This window comes from Lolium perenne, chromosome 3 (genome assembly GCF_019359855.2).
Source record: "Lolium perenne isolate Kyuss_39 chromosome 3, Kyuss_2.0, whole genome shotgun sequence".
NCBI lineage: Eukaryota > Viridiplantae > Streptophyta > Magnoliopsida > Poales > Poaceae > Lolium > Lolium perenne.
In genome coordinates this window covers 234,940,267-234,950,765 of record NC_067246.2, presented here as the reverse complement: position 1 = coordinate 234,950,765, position 10,499 = coordinate 234,940,267, and the positions used below count along the sequence as shown (strand labels likewise).

The 10,499-nt window shown below is 43.1% G+C and overlaps 1 long non-coding RNA gene across 1 annotated transcript; it reads left to right on the top strand.

The window, feature by feature from the left end:
• The first annotated feature begins 6,817 nt into the window (after nucleotides 1-6,817).
• LOC127338617 (uncharacterized) lies at nucleotides 6,818-7,820 on the top strand. The gene is made up of 3 exons (XR_007874435.2): nucleotides 6,818-7,253; nucleotides 7,343-7,547; nucleotides 7,651-7,820. It is a non-coding gene; the product is annotated as an uncharacterized lncRNA (long non-coding RNA).
• Nucleotides 7,821-10,499: the final 2,679 nt, after the last annotated feature.

Sequence of the window (10,499 nt, the reverse complement as noted above, 5' to 3'; positions counted from 1 at the left end):
CCTTGGGTTCCGGACAGCAATATGTGCAAACAACTTGTAGATACAATCTAAGCAATAATATAGAGCTTAAATGTAAGATCATGCCACTCGTGCACTAGTGACAAGCATTAAACACAACAAGATTGCAGCAACAATAACTTCACAAACTTTAAAGATAGACTAATCATAATGTAACAATCCATCGGATCCCAACAAACACAACACTGATTACATCAGATGGATCTCAATCATGTAAGGCAGCTCATGAGATCATTGTATTGAAGTACATGGGAGAGAGAGTACCAACTAGCTACAGCTAGAACACGTAGTCCATGGGGGAACTACTCACGGAGCATGATGGAGGTGATGGCGTCGATGGAGATGGCTTCCGGGGGCACTTCCCCGTCCCGGCGGCGTGCCGGAACAGAGATTCTGTCCCCCGAATTGGAGTTTCGCGATGGCGGCGGCGCCCCTGGAGTCTTTCTGGAGTTTCGTCAATTCGTATCGCGTTTTTAGGTCGCAAGGGCTTATATAGGCGAAGAGGCGGCGCAAGGGGGTGCATGGGGGGCCCACACCATAGGCTGGCGCGCCCCCCTTCCAGGCCGCGCCGCCTTGTGGTCTGGGGGCCCCAGGCCTCCCCTCCGACTCTCCTTCGGTGTCCTGGTCCGTCTCGGTGAATTATGATGTTTAGTCTTCGTTTCGTCGAATTCCGAGAATATTACCCGAACAGCCTTTCTGGAATCAAAAATAGCAGAAAACAGGAACTGACACTTCGGCATCTTGTTAATAGGTTAGTTCCGAAAAATGCATGAAATCATTGTAAAGTGTGAGCAAAACATGTAGGTATTGTCATAAAACAAGCATGGAACATCAGAAATTATAGATACGTTGGAGACGTATCAAACAGCAGCAAGTTTCCCTTAAGTGAATCACCCAAGGTTTATCGAACCCAGGGAGGTAGAGGTCAAAGATATCCCTCTCAAGCAACCCTGCAATTACGATACAAGAAGTCTCTTGTGTCCCCAATGAAGGAGATATGCCCAAGAGGCAATAATAAAAGTGGTTATTATATATCTTTATGTTTATGATAAATGTTTATATACCATGCTATAATTGTATTAACCGAAACATTGATACATATGTGATATGTAAACAACAAAGAGTCCCTAGTATGCCTCTTAACTAGCTTGTTGATTAATGGATGATTAGTTTCATAATCATGAACATTGGATGTTATTAATAACAAGGTTATATCATTGTATGAATGATGTAATGGACACACCCAATTAAGCGTAGCATAAGATCACGTCATTAAGTTATTTGCTATAAGCTTTCGATACATAGTTACCTAGTCCTTATGACCATGAGATCATATAAATCACTTATACCGGAAAGGTACTTTGATTACATCAAACGCCACTGCATAAATGGGTGGTTATAAAGGTGGGATTAAGTATCCGGAAAGTATGAGTTGAGGCATATGGATCAACAGTGGGATTTGTCCATCCCAATGACGGATAGATATACTCTGGGCCCTCTCGGTGGAATGTCGTCTAATGTCTTGCAAGCATATGAATAAGTTCATAAGAGACCACATACCACGGTACGAGTAAAGAGTACTTGTCAGGAGACGAGGTTGAACAAGGTATAGAGTGATACCGATGATCAAACCTCGGACAAGTAAAATATCGCGTGACAAAGGGAATTGGTGTCGTATGTGAATGGTTCATTCGATCACTAAAGTCATCGTTGAATATGTGGGAGCCATTATGGATCTCCAGATCCCGCTATTGGTTATTGGTCGGAGTGAGTACTCAACCATGTCCGCATAGTTCGCGAACCGTAGGGTGACACACTTAAGGTTGGATGTTGAAATGGTAGAACTTGAATATGGAATGGAGTTCGAATATTTGTTCGGAGTCCCGGATGAGATCCCGGACATCACGAGGAGTTCCGGAATGGTCCGGAGAATAAGATTCATATATAGGAGGTCATTTTATAAGATTTAAAATGATACGGAAGGTTCTATGGAAGGTTCTAGAAGGTTCTAGAAAAGTCCGGAAGAAACCACTTTGAAAGGCGGAGTCCCAAAGGGACTCCACCACCATGGTCGGCCAACCCTAAGGGAGGAGGAGTCCCAAGTGGACTCCCCTAAGGGGGCCGGCCACCCCCTCCCAAGGAAGGGTGGGACTCCCACCTTTAGTGGGAGTCCTAGCTTGGGTAGGTTTCATGTGATATGGAAGGTTTTGGTTTGGGGTCTTATTCGAAGACTTGTAGACCAACTCTTGGGTGTTCCACCTATATAATGAGGGCCAAGGGGAGGGGGCCGGCCACCTCAACAACACAAGGTGGCCGCACCACCTAGATGGCCGGCGCCCCCCTCTCCCCAAACCCTAGCCACCCACTACTCCTTCTTCCCGCACGCTTAGCGAAGCTCCGCCGGGATTCTCCACCGCCACCGACACCACGCCGTCATGCTGTCGGATTCAAGAGGAGCTACTACTTCCGCTGCCCGCTGGAACGGGGAGGTGGACGTCGTCTTCATCAACAACCGAACGTGTGACCGAGTACGGAGGTGCTGCCCGTTCGTGGCGCCGTGATCAAGATCTTCTACGTGCTTTTGCAAGCGGCAAGTGAACGTCTACCGCAGCAACAAGAGCCTCATCTTGTAGGCTTTGGAATCTCTTCAAGGGTGAGACTCGATAATCCCCTCCTTGCTATCGTCTTCTAGATTGCATCTTGGCTTGGATTGCGTGTTCGCGGTAGGAAATTTTTTGTTTTCTATGCAACGAATCCCTAAAGTGGTATCAGAGCCGTGTCTATGCATAGATGGTTGCACGAGTAGAACACAATGGTTTTGTGGGCGTTGATGCTCTTGTTATCTTTAGTTTGAGTACTTTGCATCTTTGTGGCATAGTGGGATGAAGCGGCTCGGACTAACTTTACATGATCGCGTTCATGAGACTTGTTCCTCGTTCGACATGCAACTTGTATTGCATAAGAGGCTTTGCGGGTGTCTGTCTCTCCTACTATAGTGAAGATTCAATTTACTCTTCTATTGAGAACATTAGTATCAACGTTGTGGTTCATGTTCGTAGGTAGATTAGATCTCTCTCGAAAACCCTAAACCACGTAAAATATGCAAACCAAATTAGAGACGTCTAACTTGTTTTTGCAGGGTTTGGTGATGTGATATGGCCATAATGTGATGATGAATATGTATGAGATGATCATTATTGTATTGTGGCAACCGGCAGGAGCCTTATGGTTGTCTTTAAATTTCATGTTGAGTAGTATTTCAAAGTAGTTGTAATAGTTGCTACATGGAGGACAATCATGAAGACGGCGCCATTGACCTTGACGCTACACCGACGATGATGGAGATCATGCCCGAAGATGATGGAGATCATGTCCGTGCTTTGGAGATGAAGATCAAAGGCGCAAAGACAAAAGGGCCATATCATATCACATATGAACTGCATGTGATGTTAATCCTTTTATGCATCTTATTTTGCTTAGATCGCGACGGTAGCATTATAAGATGATCCCTCACTAAAATCTCAAGATAATAAAGTGTTCATCCTTAGTAGCACCGTTGCCAAGACTTGTCGTTTCGAAGCATCTCGTGATGATCGGGTGTGATAGAATCAGCAAGTGCATACAACGGGTGCAAGACAGTTTTGCACATGCGGATACTAAGGTGGCCTTGACGAGCCTAGCATGTACAGACATGGTCTCGGAACACGTGATACCGAAAGGTAGAGCATGAATCATATGGTTGATATGATGAACACTTTGAGTGTTCGCCATTGAAATCACACATTGTCTCGTGATGATCGGACTTAGGTGCGGTGGATTTGGTTCGTGTGATCACTAAGACAATGCGAGGGATATTGTTTTGAGTGGGAGTTCACCTAGATTTTTAATTATGTTGAATTAAAATTTGAACTCAATTTGTCATAAACTTAGTCTAAAATTTTGCAAATATATGTTGTAGAGATGGCATCCCCAATCAATTTTAACCAGTTCCTAGAGAAAGAAAAACTTTAGAGCAACGGTAGCAACTTCACCGACTGGTTCCGTCATGTGAGGATCTTCCTCTCTGGCGGAAATCTGCAATATGTGCTTGATGCACCGCTAGGTGACCCTCCTGCAGAAACTGAAACCGATGAAGTAAAAGCTATTTACGAGACTCGGAAAACTCGGTACTCTCAAGTTCAGTGTGCCATCCTGTGCAGTCTGGAATCCGATCTTCAAAAACGTTTTGAGCACCACGATCCTCATGAGTTGATGAAAGAGCTGAAAGCTATTCTTGAGACTCATGCGGCCGTGGAATGCTATGAAGCATCGAAACATTTCTTCAGCTGTATGATGGAAGAAGGCAGCTCCGTTAGTGAGCACATGCTCGCCATGACCGGGCATGCGAAGAAACTCAGTGACTTGGGAATAGTGATTCCTAATAGACTGGGGATTAATCGTGTCCTTAAATCACTGCCACCAAGTTACAAGAACTTTGTGATGAACTACAATATGCAGAACATGAACAAGGAGTTACCTGAACTCTTTGGCATGCTAAAAGCTGCTGAGATTGAGATCAAGAAAGAGCACCAAGTGTTGATGGTCAACAAGACCACCAGTTTCAAGAAACAGGGCAAGTCTAAGGGAAACTTCAAGAAGGGTGGCAAGAAAGCTGCCACGCCTCCTATGAAACCTAAGAACGGCCATAAGCCCATAGTTTTAAAAACCGGACTGGACCGGCGGTTGGACCGGAAAAAACCGGAACCGGTGACCTTGCTGGCTTGTTAAGCGCACAGGACCGCCCCCGCCAGCGACCCGGAAAAAACCGTGCGAACCAGCCGGTTTTATCTGGAACCACCGAACCGGACGATTTGGACTGAGCCGGACGGTTCAGTGCCGTTTCCAAAAATACCCCTCATTTGCCTCGTTTCTGTGTGAAAAATAGAAGGGCAAGACTGGAAACAGTGCAAATCGTGGGTTTCCTTAGGTTTTCTACGCTTCCGTGTCGATTCATTCTCTTGGGCTCATCTCCTTTGTGCCGCCGCCACCAGTAGAGGCGGACGCGACGACGCCATGGCCGCCACTTGACCGGCCTCCGACGGACTCGGCTACCGCCAGCCGCTGTGGAAGAAGGTCATCGACCCCCCGCCTCCTGTTCCTGTAGTCCGGTGACCTGTCCCATCCGGCCGTGCAGCCGCCGCCCTCGGCTTCGGCACTCCGGCGCTCCGCAGAACGCAGGTCACAATCTCATATTTCCATTCCATTCCATGGTCTATGCATCCGTTCTGTAATCTGTATGCCTCTGTCTTTGAGTATTGATTTATACTGAATACTGAATAGTAGTCACTAGTCACTGGACGTAGTGCGATTTTGGGCATGAATGCTTTCGTATTTTTTAATTTGAAGTTTTATTTGTTCGATACTGCAGTGGTACATGGATTCATCCGAGACGCCCGCTGATGGCACCTCAGGAGCATCGTTAGAGACCCAGTCATCGCAGGTGCGGACTGTTGTGCAACAGAGATGCAGAAATAAAACTGATCCGGCATGGGCACATGGTGTGGAAATTGAAATTGAAGAAAATGGCAAGGTGAAGAAGTGGATTCGCTGCATGTATTGCAATGAGGTGCTCAAAGGTGGTGGCATTCATCGACTGAAGCTTCATTTGGCTGGAGAAAAGGGTGAAGTGAAGCAATGCACCCATGTTAGTGCGGAGGTTAGACATGAAATGCAGCAAAGTGTGGAGAATTTTAATGAGAGGAAAAGGAAGGCTGATGAAGATACAACTCGTGTTAGAGGGGGTGCTGATCGTGAAGATGCACCTCAACAGGTTGCCGCTGCCACTCGAGCCATTCGAGGGAAAAAGGGTAAATCTGCTGCATCAAGCAAGACAACAACAAACCAGGGAGTTGATAGATTCTTTTTATCTAGAGGCCAACCAGGTGATCAACAAACCATAAAGAGTGTCTTGCAATCTCAAGAAGCTCTAGAAAGAGTTGATTTGATTATAAATAAATGGTTTCTTGATGCATCTATTCCTTTCAATGCAACTACTTCTAGATACTATCAGCCTATGATTGATGCAATTGCAAGCATTGGTAGCGGATATAAAGGGCCAAGCATGTATCAAATGCGTGGCCCTTTGCTAACAAAAAATGTTGAAGCTACTAAGAAGTTTGCTGAAAGCTATCGGAAGTCATGGAAGGAGAGTGGTTGCACTATAATGGCTGATGGTTGGATTGATAGAAAGAAACGAACACTCGTGAACTTCTTGGTGTACTGTCCAAAAGGTATTATCTTTCTCAAATCTGTGGATGCCACTGCTAATTCCAAAACTGGTGATTTCTTGTTCAAATTATTCAGCGATGTTGTGCGCTTTGTTGGAGTCGAAAATGTAGTGCATTTCGTGACTGATAATGCTTCAAATATGGTACTAGCCGGAAAGAAATTAGAGGCTGAGTTTCCTTCACTGTATTGGTCTCCTTGTGCTGCTCATTGTTTAAATTTGATCCTGACTGATTTGGGAAAGATTGAACTAGTGAAAGAAACTGTAGACCATGCATCTAAAATCACTAGATACTTGTACAACCATTGCAACCCACTCTATCTTATGCGGCAGTTCACTGATGGACATGAGATACTTCGTCCAGCACCAACTCGGTTTGCTACTAATTTTGTTGCATTGCAAAGCATACACAAGCAAAAAGATGCTCTTCGTACCATGGTTTTATCAAAAGAGTGGACATCAGCCACACATGCAAAAGAAGCAAAAGCAAGAAATTTTGTTGATCTTGTATTGGATCAAAAAATTTGGAAAGATTGTGCTTCTATTTGTAACTTTTCGGAACCTTTAGTTCGTGTGCTCAGAATTGTTGATAGTGATGAAAGGCCAGCAATGGGATATGTATTTGGAGCATTACATTGTGCAGTAGAGGAGATTGAGAAGAGGTTTCAGAAAAAGAAGAGAGCAATCCAGCAACCTGTACTTAAAGCTATAGAGGAGAGGTGGGATAAGCACTTAAACAAAAATCTGCACGCAGCTGGCTTTTGGTTTAACCCAACCAATCAATATGATGAAGAGCTTATGTCAAAGTACCACACCACTACTTCTGGGGTTATAGATGTTATTGAGAGATATGCAGCAAAAGATCCAGCATTGCGCAAGGCTTTGACAGCAGAGATGAGGATTTTCAGAGGGGCGGAAGGAGATTTTGGTCGAGTGACTGCTATTGCTGATAGAGATACAATGCTTCCTGGTATGCCACTTTATTTCCTTTGTTCACTTATATTAGTTTTATAACTTCAGCATTATTGGGTACTAATATGCATCTTTTATTTGCTCTAGATGAATGGTGGTTGACTTATGGATGTAGTGCTCCAAATTTGCAAAAGCTTGCAATTCGTGTCTTAAGCCAAACTTGTAGTGCTTCCGGTTGTGAGAGAAATTGGAGTTTGTTTGAGCACATACATTCCAAAAAGAGAAACTGACTTGAGCATCAAGTGATGAATGATATGGCTTATGTTCAATGCAACTCTAGGCTGCAACAAAAGTACTTCATTCTTGCTCTATGCCTCTATTGCATCCACTTTCTTATTTATTCCTTTGTTCATTTGCTAATTTTATATGGTTGCATCTTTCCATTCCATGTGTAGGTCCCAACTCTCGAAACGAAACTATGACCCAATTTGTTTGGAGGACATTGGCAAGTTTGCTGAAGATTGGATTCTTGAAGATGATCCCCAAGTGTTAAATGTGGAAGAAATTGAGAGATATAGAAAAGGTTTGGTGCCAAATGACAAAGAGATATGCAATGCCATTGCCATGAATGGTAATGTTTCTCTTCTACACTTGTCATCTCTGATTTATGTCTATTAGTTCTTATATTTATCACACACAATTGTATACTTGTGTAGATGAGGCTCGATGGATTGATGAAGACTATGAAACCGATATGAACGCTTCTCAAGAAAATGAACATACTGGAGGTGACGAGAATGTTCACAGTGATGCGGGCCGAGTAGATGAACACAATGGAGATGAAGATGACTCCTATTATGAAGAGAACCGTGGCAGTGTGACAGATTGGACCTTCGAATACCGTTGAGTTTGGCGCCATGTTTCCCAAACTTGAGATATTGAAAGTTTATTTCTTGCATCCGTTCCATGTATGAGATATTGAGACTATGTCCCTATTTTCATTTTTTGGAACCTTGTTATTTCATACGGTTATCAGATTATGTTCTGCTACAGGCTACAACTATCTGGAGTTCTAGACCTATTTATGTGCTAGTGCTACAGGCCTACAGTATTGAACTATTGATGTGCATGTGCACTATTTGGACCTAGTCGCTGCTACAGCTACATCATCTTAATGATCTTATATATGCTTTGCTGTTGTCTGAATTCATTTTTGTACGTATTTACATGTTTATTGTACATTTATGAACAAAAAATATACCATTTTATATCTTAAAAAACCAGAAGTGAACCGGTAAACCAGTGGTTTGACCGGTAAAAACCTGAACCGAGAGCCTCACCGGTTCGATCACCGGTCTGGTTTTTAAAACTATGCCTAAGCCTGATGCTGAGTGCTATTACTGCAAGGAGAAGGGACACTGGAAGTGTAATTGCTCCAAGTATCTGGCTGGTCTGAAGAGCGGCCTTGTCAAGAAGAAGAAAGAAGGTATATCTGATATACATGTTATAGATGTTTATCTCACTGGTTCTCGTTCTAGTACCTGGGTATTTGATACTGGTTCGGTTGCTCATATTTGTAACTCGAAACAGGAACTAAAGAATAAACGAAGACTACTGAAAGAAGAAGTGACCATGCGCGTTGGAAACGGATCCAAAGTCGATATGATCGCTGTCGGCACACTTCCTCTACATCTACCTTCGGGATTAGTTTTAAGCCTAAATAATTGTTATTTTGTACCCGCGTTGAGCATGAACATTATATCTGGATCTTGTTTAATGCAAGACGGTTATTCATTCAAGTCTGAAAATAATGGTTGTTCTATTTTTATGAATAATATCTTTTATGGTCGAGCACCTGAAAAGAATGGCTTATTTCTGTTATATCTCGATAGTAGTGATACGCATATACATAACATTGATGCTAAGCGAATTAAATTGAATGATAATTCTACTTATATGTGGCAATCGCTGCCTTGGTCATATTGGAGTGAAACGCATGAAGAAACTCCATACCGATGGATTACTTGAATCACTTGACTTTGAGTCACTTGATATATGCGAAGCATGTCTAATGGGAAAAATGACTAAGACTCCATTTTCTGGTATGATGGAGCGAGCTACTGACTTATTGGAAATCATACATACCGATGTGTGTGGACCAATGAGTGTAGCATCGCGCGGTGGTTATCGTTATGTTCTAACCTTCACAGATGATCTGAGTATATATGGGTATATCTATTTCATGAAACATAAATCCGAAACTTTCGAGAAGTTTAAGGGATTCCAAAGTGAAGTAGAAAATCAACGTAACAAGAAGATTAAATTTCTACGATTTGATCGCGGAGGTGAATATCTGAGTTATGAGTTTGGCATGCATTTAAAGAAATGCGGAATACTTTCACAATTGACACCGCCGGGAACACCACAACGAAACGGTGTGTCCGAACGTTGTAATCGAACTCTCTTAGATATGGTTCGTTCTATGATGTCTCTTACTGATTTTCTGTTATCATTTTGGAGTTATGCATTAGAGACAGCCGCATTCACTTTAAATAGAGCACCATCAAAATCCGTAGAAATGACACCGTATGAATTATGGTTTAATAAGAAACCTAAGCTGTCGTTCCTTAAAGTTTGGGGTTGCGAAGCCTATGTAAAGAAGTTACAACCGGACAAGCTAGAACCCAAAGCGAAGAAATGCGTCTTCATAGGATACCCTAAGGAAACTATAGGGTACACTTTCTATCACAAATCCGAAGGCAAAATCTTTGTTGCTAAGAACGGAACCTTTCTTGAGAAAGAATTTCTCACTAAAGAAGTGACTGGAAGAAAAGTAGAACTCGATGAGATTGATGAATCTATACTCGTTGATCGTAGTAGCGCGATCTGGAAGTTGTACCCGTACCGCCTACACCGACAACAGAGGAAGCTAATGATAATGATCATGAAACCTCGAACGAGGAAACTACTGAACCTCGCAGATCGACAAGGGAACGTGCCACTCCTGATTGGTATGATCCTTGTCTAAATGTCATGATTGTGGATAACAATGATGAGGACCCTGCGACGTATGAAGAAGCGATGATGAGCCCAGATTCCAACAAATGGCAAGAAGCCATGAAATCCGAAATGGGATCCATGTATGATAACAAAGTATGGACTTTGGTAGACTTACCTGATAGCCGAAAGGCTGTCGAGAATAAATGGATCTTCAAGAGAAAAACAGATGCTGATGGTAATATTACTATTTATAAAGCTCGACTTGTCGCAAAGGGTTTCCGACAAATTCAAGGAGTTGACTATG